Source organism: Acipenser ruthenus, chromosome 29 (genome assembly GCF_902713425.1).
Source record: "Acipenser ruthenus chromosome 29, fAciRut3.2 maternal haplotype, whole genome shotgun sequence".
Classification (NCBI taxonomy): domain Eukaryota; kingdom Metazoa; phylum Chordata; class Actinopteri; order Acipenseriformes; family Acipenseridae; genus Acipenser; species Acipenser ruthenus.
The window spans coordinates 11,770,712-11,783,555 of NC_081217.1; the positions used below are offsets into that span (position 1 = coordinate 11,770,712).

Below are 12,844 nucleotides of genomic sequence, written 5' to 3' on the forward strand. Positions count from 1 at the left end.
AAAGATTTAATAAACCAATCAGTGTGCCTCGAGACGCTCTCGCGATGACAAGTCGCTTTTGAAAAGACTGAATAAACCATTTTAATTTAAGTTTGATGATGATCAGTTATCAGGTTACAAAACAGTTCTGCAAGCATTGTGAACGGATTGCTATCGGTGCCAAGAAGGTGTTCTTTTAAGCAAAGTTCCTGTTCCTTTAGCCGGAGCATTTACAATGGAGGAAAAAATCAGTTTCACCACAAGGGTGTTCCCTTAGACGAAGTGTTCTCTTAGGAGGTGTTCCTATACGAGGCCACTACTCTACGAGATATCATGTTTTCAAATAAAACTGGCCATTTGAGACAAATATAACAAGTGGAGGTGTGCACCAGATATGATTTATGGAATTATTAGCTACAATCACCAAGAATACCCGAATAGAATAATGATTTCAGAAATGGGCAAGACAAGCTTCCATCTCACTAGTTTGGCCCACAATCATCCTGAAATCTGAGGTCACTGGATGCACTTGTAACAATGGGCAGGCTAGTTTGATGTTAATACAGGCCAGAAGGCAGTATCCAGTCCAGACATGGATTGTGGGTACAAGCACAGAGCACATTTATTTTAGTAGTCAAATGCTTCAACCCATACAGTTCCATTTTATAAGATGTCTCAGAGTCAGGTATTATTGAGCCGGCTGCAGTAATTTACTCATCCAAGGCACGTCTACACAGCGCTCAGCCTTCTTTGCAACTGAGAAACATTCAGCAACCCAGTAGATGGCGCTAAAGAAGTATCACCGTTAGATATCGCCAAAGTACAATTATCAAGTAGTAAAAGATCATTGTACCTGTAGCTTTAAAATATTGACTCCTCCTGTTAAAAAGTGTGTGCCTTTGAACTATTCTGAAAAAAAGAAATGCAATAGAAAAGATAATCCCTTCTTAGGTAGTAGAGCAGTTTGTTCCCAGTCCAGTTGGTTTACATTCCCCAATGGGTTCTAAATGATATAGTGGCAAGAAGTCTTGATTCAGAGATCACGCGGAATCTGTGCCGTCAGTGTTACGGCACGTGTTTCCCAGATAAACAAACATAGAAATAATCATTTTAAATGTATAATACTTTTTATTGTTCTGTAATTTGATGTCAGTGTTACTGTAACTTCAATAAAAACTGACAGTATGCATTTTGCTTGGACTCCGAATAATAGCAATTACTGATAATATTTATTAATATTTAATCATTGTTTTGCTGGTCTCTTGAAGATTGTATTAATGAGAAATTACTGTATATACATAAACCTTAACATGCTTTCCATTATCCAGGATCTGTGTATGCGTTGGCTGTTAATAATTGCAGATTTTGTCTTCTGTGTTCAAAGCGAATGTACTGCTCACGAAAGATGCTGGATTAAAGCAGGTATCCCCCCCCCACACACACACACTCATGTTTGTATTGCTATCTTTGTGTGGACATTACATTGACTGACATATTTATGATTACTAATTCCAAGCCATAGAAACTTCCCAGGGCAAAAGACTAGATTTTAAGTAAGATATATTTTGTTATTTCTCCAAATTGTATTTTTTTATTCAGTGTTTCTCATTGTGGAGACATTTTTTCCAATTTTGTCCTCCAATGGTTTGAAGACTATATACACACATGTTTGTTTGTAGTGTTTATGAGGACTTTTCATTGGCTCCCCTAATGTGTACATTTCTTATTCTAAACTCCAGAGAGGCATGGATCACTATAATAAAGAACATTTATATAGTCCTTATTATTTTATGTTTTAAATGTATGTTTATACATTACAGGGGCATGACCTGTGCCCTCATAAAGTAGGTTTTGTCTGGTTTTCTTAGCTTGGGGGAACATTTTTTTTTACCCTGTGCACTGTTTGTCTGCCCCTTATTGCAGGGAAAGTGGGAGCCCTATTAGTTCCATGATCAAGAAGACCACGAGAACTCATACTGGCATTCAGCCAATCCACAGGACCTTCTCATGGATTTGAACCGGCGACGTTCCTCGGTGTTGAGGCTTGTGGGGCTGCACTGGAGGCTGTGCTGGTGTGAAGACCCCTATCTGCAGCAGTGGCATCTGTCATAGCGCTCTTTTCTTCTCTCCAAGACCCCCCTGGAGAAGGACAACTCATGCAGAATGCACAGAACTGCCCCCTTCTGTCAGCTTCACACAGGAGTTACAATACTAACTCTTTAAAGGAGTGATACTGTATATCACGTCATTTTGTTAAGGAATTAAATCGGTGTATGGATTATTTGTTATTTGTTAATTATTATTAATACACACACCCCTGTGTCGGATTCTCTATCCCTAATACTGTTAGGAGAGGCATGATTAAAGTCTTTAAAATCTTAAAAGGATACATTTACAACACAAATAGAGGCAGCACACTATGATTGTTGCACTATTATTCTGGGAAAAAAGTAAGTAGCGGGGTTCCAAAAAATATAGCGTTGTACATCCCCACGTGATGCTACAACTGTTAAATAACGTAGCTGTAATTTATTTTTTCATTGTTAACATCCGGACAACTTTTTACACTTAGAACTTTAAAGTCTGTTTCAAAGCTTTTTTTTAAATGTCTGCTCTAGAGCACTGGGGTATGAGATCTGTTCTCTAAATCACTGCAGGTGCTCTGGCTTTTCTGTTCCGAACCACGTCATGGATCGTTATTGATATATTAAAAGTTGCCAGGATGTTAACAATGAAAAGAAGAATTACAGGTACATTATTTAAACAGTTGTTGCAAAACGTGGGCACGTGTAATGCTACATTGTTCCGGACCCCGCTACTTACTCTTTAATGTGCTGTGCTAAAGGTGTGGCAACATGAGCCGCTACTACAGTTAATTTTTAAACTACGTCGTGTCACGGGTGACCTCGAACCAGTTATTATGTGTAGTAAGAAATTGGATTCCTTTGCATGGAGAATTTCAGTGGCTAGAGTTCACGGCTCCTCGATTGATTCAGATTCAGTTGTATTAAGTCTGCCCACTAATAATGTAGAGCAAAATAGGTATTGTGGTGTTTGCAGAGCTGACCCGAGCTGAACCCAAGACAGAAGTGGAGTCCTGCTGGGAACGAGCTGAAACATTGGACATGGACTAGATGATTTAAAAATGAAATGTATTAATGAGATGATATGTGCTGTAACCATTTGTAATGTTTGAATAATCTTTAGTCTGTAACAAATACTGTAAAGTACTCTCTCTGTAAGACCGTATAACAGAATCTGGTACAACTTGATACACTGGCCGGCCTTGAGCAGTCTCTTATTAAAATTGGCACGATTCCCAGAATTTAGTGCTGAAATCTCTGTTAAGACTTTTCAGCTTGAATACAGAATAATGCTATACTAATAGATGTATGTTAATATGTTTGCTTTAAATGGTATAGATTGTTGTGGTAACATATAATTATAGGTAGTGATAATTATTGTTAGTATGAAATACTATGAACAATTTTTATGTATAAGATCATATGATTCAGTTTGCTTAATATGATAGCATACCTGAAGCTGTTTTCTATCAAGATGAGCATAGTTAAAAACTGAGTCCTAATTCAATGAAAAGAATTACTGTGTGCTTACATTCAAGAATTATAACTTCTGAATATAAAGGGAAAAGGAGTTAGGAGTATTCTTAAGGGAAAGAGAAAAACAGAAAAGGATTAAAAGACCTCGCTTTGAGTAGGTTTCTGCTTGTAATTCAGTTTTAAAATAAGTAGGTGAGTAAGAACAACCTAGAGTAAAAGCAGACTCTAACTTAAGAAAATAAGCATTGTCAGAAGATACACCACAACTAGAGAGCAGAAAAATTGAATAAAATCCTATTGTAATATTGCGGATATACTGCTGCTAGCAGAAAGTAATAAGGTTAGCAGCCATACGCTATAAGAAGTAATGTACTAGTTTGACTCTGAAGTTAAAAGACGCAGCATAAAAAGATGTTGTGTTTAAAATACAAAATAAAAGGATTGAATAAATAATGAAGAATAAAAGCAGGAGATAGGTTTTAGGAGAGTAAACTCTATGTGACCTGTCTTCTTGAACTCTCTATCAGCCTGCCCTTGGAGAAATTAATATTAGCTGCTGGAAGGCCTCTTTGGTGGGAAGAAGCCGGAAATTTTTTTATCAGAAGGCTTATAGTATCGGGCCGGACTGCAAAAATAGGGAGTTAGAACGGATGGTCTTAGCAACTAAGATAGTTAGTTGCCGGGCGGAACAAGCACGTAAGATACAGGTGTAAGGAAAGTTCTAGGGAACATTAATCACTATTAAACTTGGCAAGAAAAGAGGTGTCTCCAGCAAGCTGGTTTTAGCCAGTATGTGTATAGCTGAAAAATACAGGGTCATCTGGATGTCAATTAAGTTCAAGCTACCAGGGGCCCATAGGAGAAAACATTACAGCTTTACAGCTCAGTAAAATAGTTAGGTTTTCCATAAGGAGAAAACTCTACATTAAAAAGATATAAGATGGAAGTTCCCTATAATACCTGCTAAACACACACCTGTAAGGAAAGAAGGAAACTAATTTGAGTGAGATGACATGAGGGAATATATTTTTGAAAGCCAAGTTCATGTAATCAATTATAATCATTATAACTATAACTGCTATATTATGATATAACTATTGGTGTTGCATATATTCAAAAAACACCACTTTTCTTATATTGGTGTTGCATATATTTAAAACACCACTCCTTTTTATAATGCACCCATATTAAGTAGTGAATCAAGGTTGCAGGGATTTTGTGAACTCTGCTTCACCTAACTTTTCAGATGAAGGAGGGGGGCCAAGAATGAGTGGATGAGAACATGGGCTAGTGTTGATTTGTTGGCATATGACTTTAATTGAGTCTGAGGAGTTGGTTGAATTCTTTAGAGATTACTGTTTGCCAAGAGATAAGGACTGTCAATATAGATTGATGACTGGATCTAATTGGGGCTTCCCATTGCTTTCAATGGGACGAAAATTGTATAAAAACCCTGGGCTGATCACACTAGGGCACCACAATCAAGCTGGGCAGAGCTATGTGGTCCATCCTTTGCAGATCTCTACAGAACAGTCCTTCTCTTTTGTTCACGCTACTCTTCCTTATAATAGGAGGTAAGCATATTAATGGTATTATTGTATCTCGCATTTATTGGTTATATTGCTATGAGGTTTTGAAACAATGTTTTAGTATTAAGAGTGTTATATTGAATGTGCTAAAACATAGCAGTGGGTGCTTGTAGGCATTGTGCTTAACCAGCCTGAGGGCTGCACTGAATACATATAATTGTATTATGTTATTGAAGTATTAAATGCTGAAGCTTGTAATAAATTTAGGATTGCTAATTATTGTTACATGTTTTCGGGTTTTGGTAGTATGCGCAAACTACTAAACCAATATTAAAGGCATTTTAATAAAACGAAGGAGCGCTGATGTTGCTCTGATTCGTAAAACTTTGAATAAATGAGTCTGAGTGATTTTCTTGATTAAATAAAAAGGTTTTAAGGACACACCGCTCGTCCAGTGCTCGAACATAAACCACTAGGAGTTTTAAACATCTCTGTCCTCCTTAACGTCTCCCCTGAGTTAAGAGTGTGTGCAGAGCAAATAATATAATAAAAGAGAACGTGAAAAGTGAAAACGTGATAGTTGGCGCCCGACCGTGGGGCGAGCGAAATAAACGGTCCGCAAAATAAACCTAATCTAGAAAACACTAATAAATACAATCGACCAATAATAATTAAAATTGTTTAACATTTTGAAACGCGTTACTGAAATAGTTTAAACATTTTAATTCCATCACGTAATTTTGTAAAGTGAATTGCGTATGGGCATTTAAACTCCGGAAACCCGACGTTGTGACGCAACCCCAGATGCGGCAACCTCACTTGTGCACAAATCTTCCGGTAAAATAAAGTCTAGCAAAAGAGGGCGTTGAACGGGCTATTATAAATAGTAAAAACGGGCTACTCTAAATGGCATCTGCAGGGAGATTCATAGAAAAACTCCTTGAAATAATTTTGTGGAAGAAAGGGTTTATGCAGTTATAAACAGATTGTCTCAGACTATAGACAGAGAAATGAATATTGATGATAATCTGGAAAGCGCTTCGGATAGGGGGGAACAGGATGAGATGGAGTCTCAACTTTCCTCCTCTGAGTCAGAAATGGGGGAAGAAACTGCTAACAAAAAACGAGTATGTGAAAGTAAGCTGTTACTTGCCTTAATGTGTCCAAAGAAAGAAAGAAAAATAAGTTAAGCAAGCAAAGGAATAAATCTGATGGAAAAAAAAACTGCAAGAGAAAACTCAGTAAAACTGCCTTGGGAAGCTGCAACTAGCAGAGAGGAGAGAGCACCGGCTCCACCCACTAATTCATGTGACTTGCGATCATCAGGTCCTAAAGGGATACGAGCACAGAAAGTAACAAACTCTGAAAAACTTAGAGCGCTGAATACGTTAGACAACCAATGTATAATTTATTGGCTGTTACAGCTAATGTCTGCCAAGAAATAAATAATAATGAAAACCTCTTACATGGAGGAGGTGTGGTTAGAGCCCTGTCCGATGCAAGCGGTTTAATAATTCAGGAAGAAAGTTACGATTGGATTTAAAAAAAAAAAAAGGTAAAGTTAGAAGTGAGGAATGGATGTAACTGCAACCAGTTTGTTACATGCATTTCACTTGCTATGATTCATGTAGTCCTAGAGAAGGAATGCTGAATTCAGTTAAAAAATTTAAGTGAAGCAGTGTTAGCAGCCTTGATACAGCCTCTGCTTGTAATGCAAGTGAGGAATGTTTAGTTCACCCAGAGGGGCGGTAACCTGCAGGGAGAGAGAGAGAGAGCTCACAGACTGCACCAGCTTGTGAGTATAAGGAGGGGGTCTTGGAGAGCCCAGAGATCGGGAATGCACAGAGAGCAGACCTAAAATAACATAGAGTGAAAGACATAGCAGACGTTCGATTTTTAACCCATTAGCAGCAGAAGCAGTTGAGATTATGATAGAGAAGGTGGAAGATTATTTGAAATATTGGAATTAATAAAGATAATGATACAGAAACAAATAATTATATTACATTAAATAATTTAATACATTTAAATAAAATAAATAAATAAATAAATAAATTAGAATTAAATTAAATTAGATTAAGCATCAGGGTATGAAGCTGAGTACAGCCTTTAAAGAAAAAGTTAGCAGTATTTCTTCCCCAAAAACAATAAAGCAACTCCAAGCCGTGATGGGGTTGTTTAATTATGCGAGAAACACTGTAACAGGATACTTAGTCCTGGCAGCCCCGTTGTATCGAAAGATGTCCCACGGTAACGCTGAGGGAATAGGGGTCTCGTGGACAGAAGAAGACGAACTTAGGCTAACGCAGCTTAAGACGTTAATACAAGAAGCGCAGGATATTACCACTCGAGTCAGTGGTAAGTCCTTGGAAGCCTACTTCCATATTGGTGAACAAGCTGCAGTAGGGGTGAAAAATAAAGGGGATGAAATGCCAATAAAGAATTGGGGTTTCAATTTCACCTCACAGAACAGCAGTTTTGTTATGAAAAAAGGATGCTAACCGCTCTTGCTAGAGTAGCACCGTCCTTATTCAACCTAGCTCAGGATGATCTTATTGAAGTTTTCAGTGATACCCCAGGACTAGCTACCCTAACAAAGGGATCACTGATAAACACGAAAGCGCTTAAATTACGGTGGGATAGATGGGTCACTTTGCTAGCAGACCCTAGAATAATCTTCACTACCGTCTCCGAGCTAGCCCCTAACCTCAGAAGTAAATTCCTTCACCTTCCCCCGTTTGAAAAATGGGAGGAATGAACTGCCCCAGCAGGACAGCCGTTTGTGCCTGACTGGTTAATCTTCTCAGATGGATCCATTCCAGTTTGTGGAATAGGGATATCCGTCGGAAGAAATCGGAATGGAATTTATGAGGAAACGTAACACCACTCTGAAGTGGTATCAGGTCGATCCGCTTAAGTAGCAGAAGCTAAAGCCCTATTGAAGGGATTACAAATGGCTCAAAGTTTGGGGACGCCCAGTGAGACCATATTATTGATTACAGACTCAAGTTACTGCACCCAAGCATTCAATATTCACTCTCTAACATGGAAAGAGAATGGTTACTCTGACCATAAGGGTAAGCCCATAGCGCATGCCAATATATGGAAAGAGATTGAAACATTGAGGAGCAATAGGATCAGTGTTCAGCATGCAGCAGGTCACCAGAAGGGGAAAGAAGTAACTATAGTGGGAAATAATCGCGCTGATGAATTAGCGCAAGGAGCAGTACAAGGTCATCAGCATCAGCAACAAAACTGATCAATTTGCTAGCTGATAGCCAGCTGTTGTCTGAGTTCCCCCTGGACGGGGACAGATACCAGTTGGAACAAGGGATTCTATACCGACTGTTTAAAACAAGCAAAAGGATAGTACCCCCTAAAGCAAGTCGACAAGCCATAGTACTGGCAGCTCATCAAGGAGCAGGTTCCTTGCATAGTGCACTTAAGGGAACTTTGCATCAGTTGCGAGATTAATGGTGGACTGAACTGCATGCTGAAACTGTGGAGATCTGCAGAAGATGTTTGCCCTGCCTACAACACATTCAGAAACCAAAAGGAACAAAGTAAGAATTGCACCTGGAAATATTTCATTAAATATTTTCATGAATGAGTTTTTAAGAATCAAATACATATTTGAATTACAGACTGCATGAAAAATCAAAGACTTTATTCATTTGACAATGATTAAGGAAAAGAAAATATACAGTATACTATTTAACTCTAGAGTATACATTAAATAAATGTAATTCTGTTTATAACAATTTTAAAAGAAAAATGTTATTGCAGTTTACTAGTAATTCTGTAATGGTTATAAGTAAAGCCTAGCATGGTTTCGTCTTATTTTATTACATGAATTGGAAAAACAAAAATAAGAATAAAACTTAAAAATAAATAATTAGTAATAATACATTTGAACAGTAATGAAAGTAAAAACTTTTATATTATAAATGTGATTATTTTACTGGTTACATCGTTAAAATAAAACTAAAGCTTTTATGTTTTGTTTTTGCAAAAGGAATGTAACAGAATTGTTGTCTTGACTTGACAGGTAAAGCAAAACCATGCAATGAGAATTATAGGGATTTAAGAGAGCAGTTTGGAAAGTACAAAATGCTTATGACTGTTTATTGAGAAAGTGTGTTAATATACACTTTGCTTTTGAAACACAGAAGGCAGCTTTTGTATTGCAGAACTATTGAAAAAAAGTACAATGAATATTTTTTTCTTTTAACACTTTCTTAAATTCAGTTTTGATGTGCTCTGGGTGTTTTTGACAAATGGAAAAGATAAGAAGCTTGGTCTTTGTGTCTTAAATATATACTAACTTTTGTAAGTCTGTAACAAGAACTGAAAGGAGTGAACCTTGCTTGGAAACCATGACAACACTGATAAACAAGTCAGCTGGGAGCCACTTTAACTCTTTAGGTGCAGGTATAGTGGAAGAAGTTAATAGGTATGCTATTGCAAGCAATGAAATGTTATACGTTTGAAAAAATAACTTTTAGCCTGTCTTGGTTTTAGTGATTATATATAATTGATTAACAACTATGGGTTTTTGTAACATCAGTTGATAAAATAACATTAAGAAATGTGGAAGTTTATTCTTTAAGTCTCGGTGATATATTCATTTTAACAGATATATCTGCTTGTAATAAGACAAAGAAAAACTTGCACTCATATTTCAATAGAGACCTTGTGAATAAATAATCAAACGATGAAACAGGTCATTGAAGGAGAAGCAAGCGCTTTTTTCTCTGTTACGAGCTGATTTCCAAGAGAATAATAATAATAATAAAAATACATTTAAAAATTATAATATAAAATAAAATAAATAAGCAAGAACCCATAGCATAAGCATTGGAAATTGCTGAACAGGTTCCTTATGACCCGTGATTTATAGGGATTCATTTACATAGGATGATATTTAAATACTTTTCCAGCAGACCCTACTGTATAGACAGACATATATTTATGAGCAGGGAATGACAAACATCCATTTCATGAAGCAGCAGGGATTCTGGAAACTGTTTGAAATATTTAATATAACAAGAATAATGAGAATTTTAAAAAAACATGTGAACAATGTTGTTATACTGCACCTCGGCTTTCCTCTGTTCGTGTTCTTTATGAGGAGCAGGAGCCGGTGTTTGAATCTGAGTCTCTCGAGGAACCTGAAGGGGGATCTGTCACGGGTGACCTCGAACCAGTTATTATGTGTAGTAAGAAATTGGATTCCTTTGCATGGAGAATTTCAGTGGCTAGAGTTCACGGCTCCTCGATTGATTCAGATTCAGTTGTATTAAGTCTGCCCACTAATAATGTAGAGCAAAATAGGTATTGTGGTGTTTGCAGAGCCGACCCGAGCTGAACCCAAGACAGAAGTGGAGTCCTGCTGGGAACGAGCTGAAACATTGGACATGGACTGGATGATTTAAAAATGAAATGTATTAATGAGATGATATGTGCTGTAACCATTTGTAATGTTTGAATAATCTTTAGTCTGTAACAAATACTGTAAAGTACTCTCTCTGTAAGACCGTATAACAGAATCTGGTACAACTTGATACACTGGCCGGCCTTGAGCAGTCTCTTATTAAAATTGGCACGATTCCCAGAATTTAGTGCTGAAATCTCTGTTAAGACTTTTCAGCTTGAATACAGAATAATGCTATACTAATAGATGTATGTTAATATGTTTGCTTTAAATGGTATAGATTGTTGTGGTAACATATAATTATAGGTAGTGATAATTATTGTTAGTATGAAATACTATGAACAATTTTTATGTATAAGATCATATGATTCAGTTTGCTTAATATGATAGCATACCTGAAGCTGTTTTCTATCAAGATGAGCATAGTTAAAAACTGAGTCCTAATTCAATGAAAAGAATTACTGTGTGCTTACATTCAAGAATTATAACTTCTGAATATAAAGGGAAAAGGAGTTAGGAGTATTCTTAAGGGAAAGAGAAAAACAGAAAAGGATTAAAAGACCTCGCTTTGAGTAGGTTTCTGCTTGTAATTCAGTTTTAAAATAAGTAGGTGAGTAAGAACAACCTAGAGTAAAAGCAGACTCTAACTTAAGAAAATAAGCATTGTCAGAAGATACACCACAACTAGAGAGCAGAAAAATTGAATAAAATCCTATTGTAATATTGCGGATATACTGCTGCTAGCAGAAAGTAATAAGGTTAGCAGCCATACGCTATAAGAAGTAATGTACTAGTTTGACTCTGAAGTTAAAAGACGCAGCATAAAAAGATGTTGTGTTTAAAATACAAAATAAAAGGATTGAATAAATAATGAAGAATAAAAGCAGGAGATAGGTTTTAGGAGAGTAAACTCTATGTGACCTGTCTTCTTGAACTCTCTATCAGCCTGCCCTTGGAGAAATTAATATTAGCTGCTGGAAGGCCTCTTTGGTGGGAAGAAGCCGGAAATTTTTTTATCAGAAGGCTTATAGTATCGGGCCGGACTGCAAAAATAGGGAGTTAGAACGGATGGTCTTAGCAACTAAGATAGTTAGTTGCCGGGCGGAACAAGCACGTAAGATACAGGTGTAAGGAAAGTTCTAGGGAACATTAATCACTATTAAACTTGGCAAGAAAAGAGGTGTCTCCAGCAAGCTGGTTTTAGCCAGTATGTGTATAGCTGAAAAATACAGGGTCATCTGGATGTCAATTAAGTTCAAGCTACCAGGGGCCCATAGGAGAAAACATTACAGCTTTACAGCTCAGTAAAATAGTTAGGTTTTCCATAAGGAGAAAACTCTACATTAAAAAGATATAAGATGGAAGTTCCCTATAATACCTGCTAAACACACACCTGTAAGGAAAGAAGGAAACTAATTTGAGTGAGATGACATGAGGGAATATATTTTTGAAAGCCAAGTTCATGTAATCAATTATAATCATTATAACTATAACTGCTATATTATGATATAACTATTGGTGTTGCATATATTCAAAAAACACCACTTTTCTTATATTGGTGTTGCATATATTTAAAACACCACTCCTTTTTATAATGCACCCATATTAAGTAGTGAATCAAGGTTGCAGGGATTTTGTGAACTCTGCTTCACCTAACTTTTCAGATGAAGGAGGGGGGCCAAGAATGAGTGGATGAGAACATGGGCTAGTGTTGATTTGTTGGCATATGACTTTAATTGAGTCTGAGGAGTTGGTTGAATTCTTTAGAGATTACTGTTTGCCAAGAGATAAGGACTGTCAATATAGATTGATGACTGGATCTAATTGGGGCTTCCCATTGCTTTCAATGGGACGAAAATTGTATAAAAACCCTGGGCTGATCACACTAGGGCACCACAATCAAGCTGGGCAGAGCTATGTGGTCCATCCTTTGCAGATCTCTACAGAACAGTCCTTCTCTTTTGTTCACGCTACTCTTCCTTATAATAGGAGGTAAGCATATTAATGGTATTATTGTATCTCACATTTATTGGTTATATTGCTATGAGGTTTTGAAACAATGTTTTAGTATTAAGAGTGTTATATTGAATGTGCTAAAACATAGCAGTGGGTGCTTGTAGGCTTTGTGCTTAACCAGCCTGAGGGCTGCACTGAATACATATAATTGTATTATGTTATTGAAGTATTAAATGCTGAAGCTTGTAATAAATTTAGGATTGCTAATTATTGTTACATGTTTTCGGGTTTTGGTAGTATGCGCAAACTACTAAACCAATATTAAAGGCATTTTAATAAAACGAAGGAGCGCTGATGTTGCTCTGATTCGTAAAACTTTGAATAAA

The 12,844-nt window shown here is 36.8% G+C and overlaps 1 long non-coding RNA gene across 1 annotated transcript; it reads left to right on the top strand.

The window, feature by feature from the left end:
* Positions 1–2,878: 2,878 nt before the first annotated feature.
* Positions 2,879–12,844, top strand: LOC131702102 (uncharacterized). Its single transcript, XR_009309277.1, has 3 exons — positions 2,879–4,301; positions 4,548–11,682; positions 11,929–12,844. It is a non-coding gene; the product is annotated as an uncharacterized LOC131702102 (long non-coding RNA).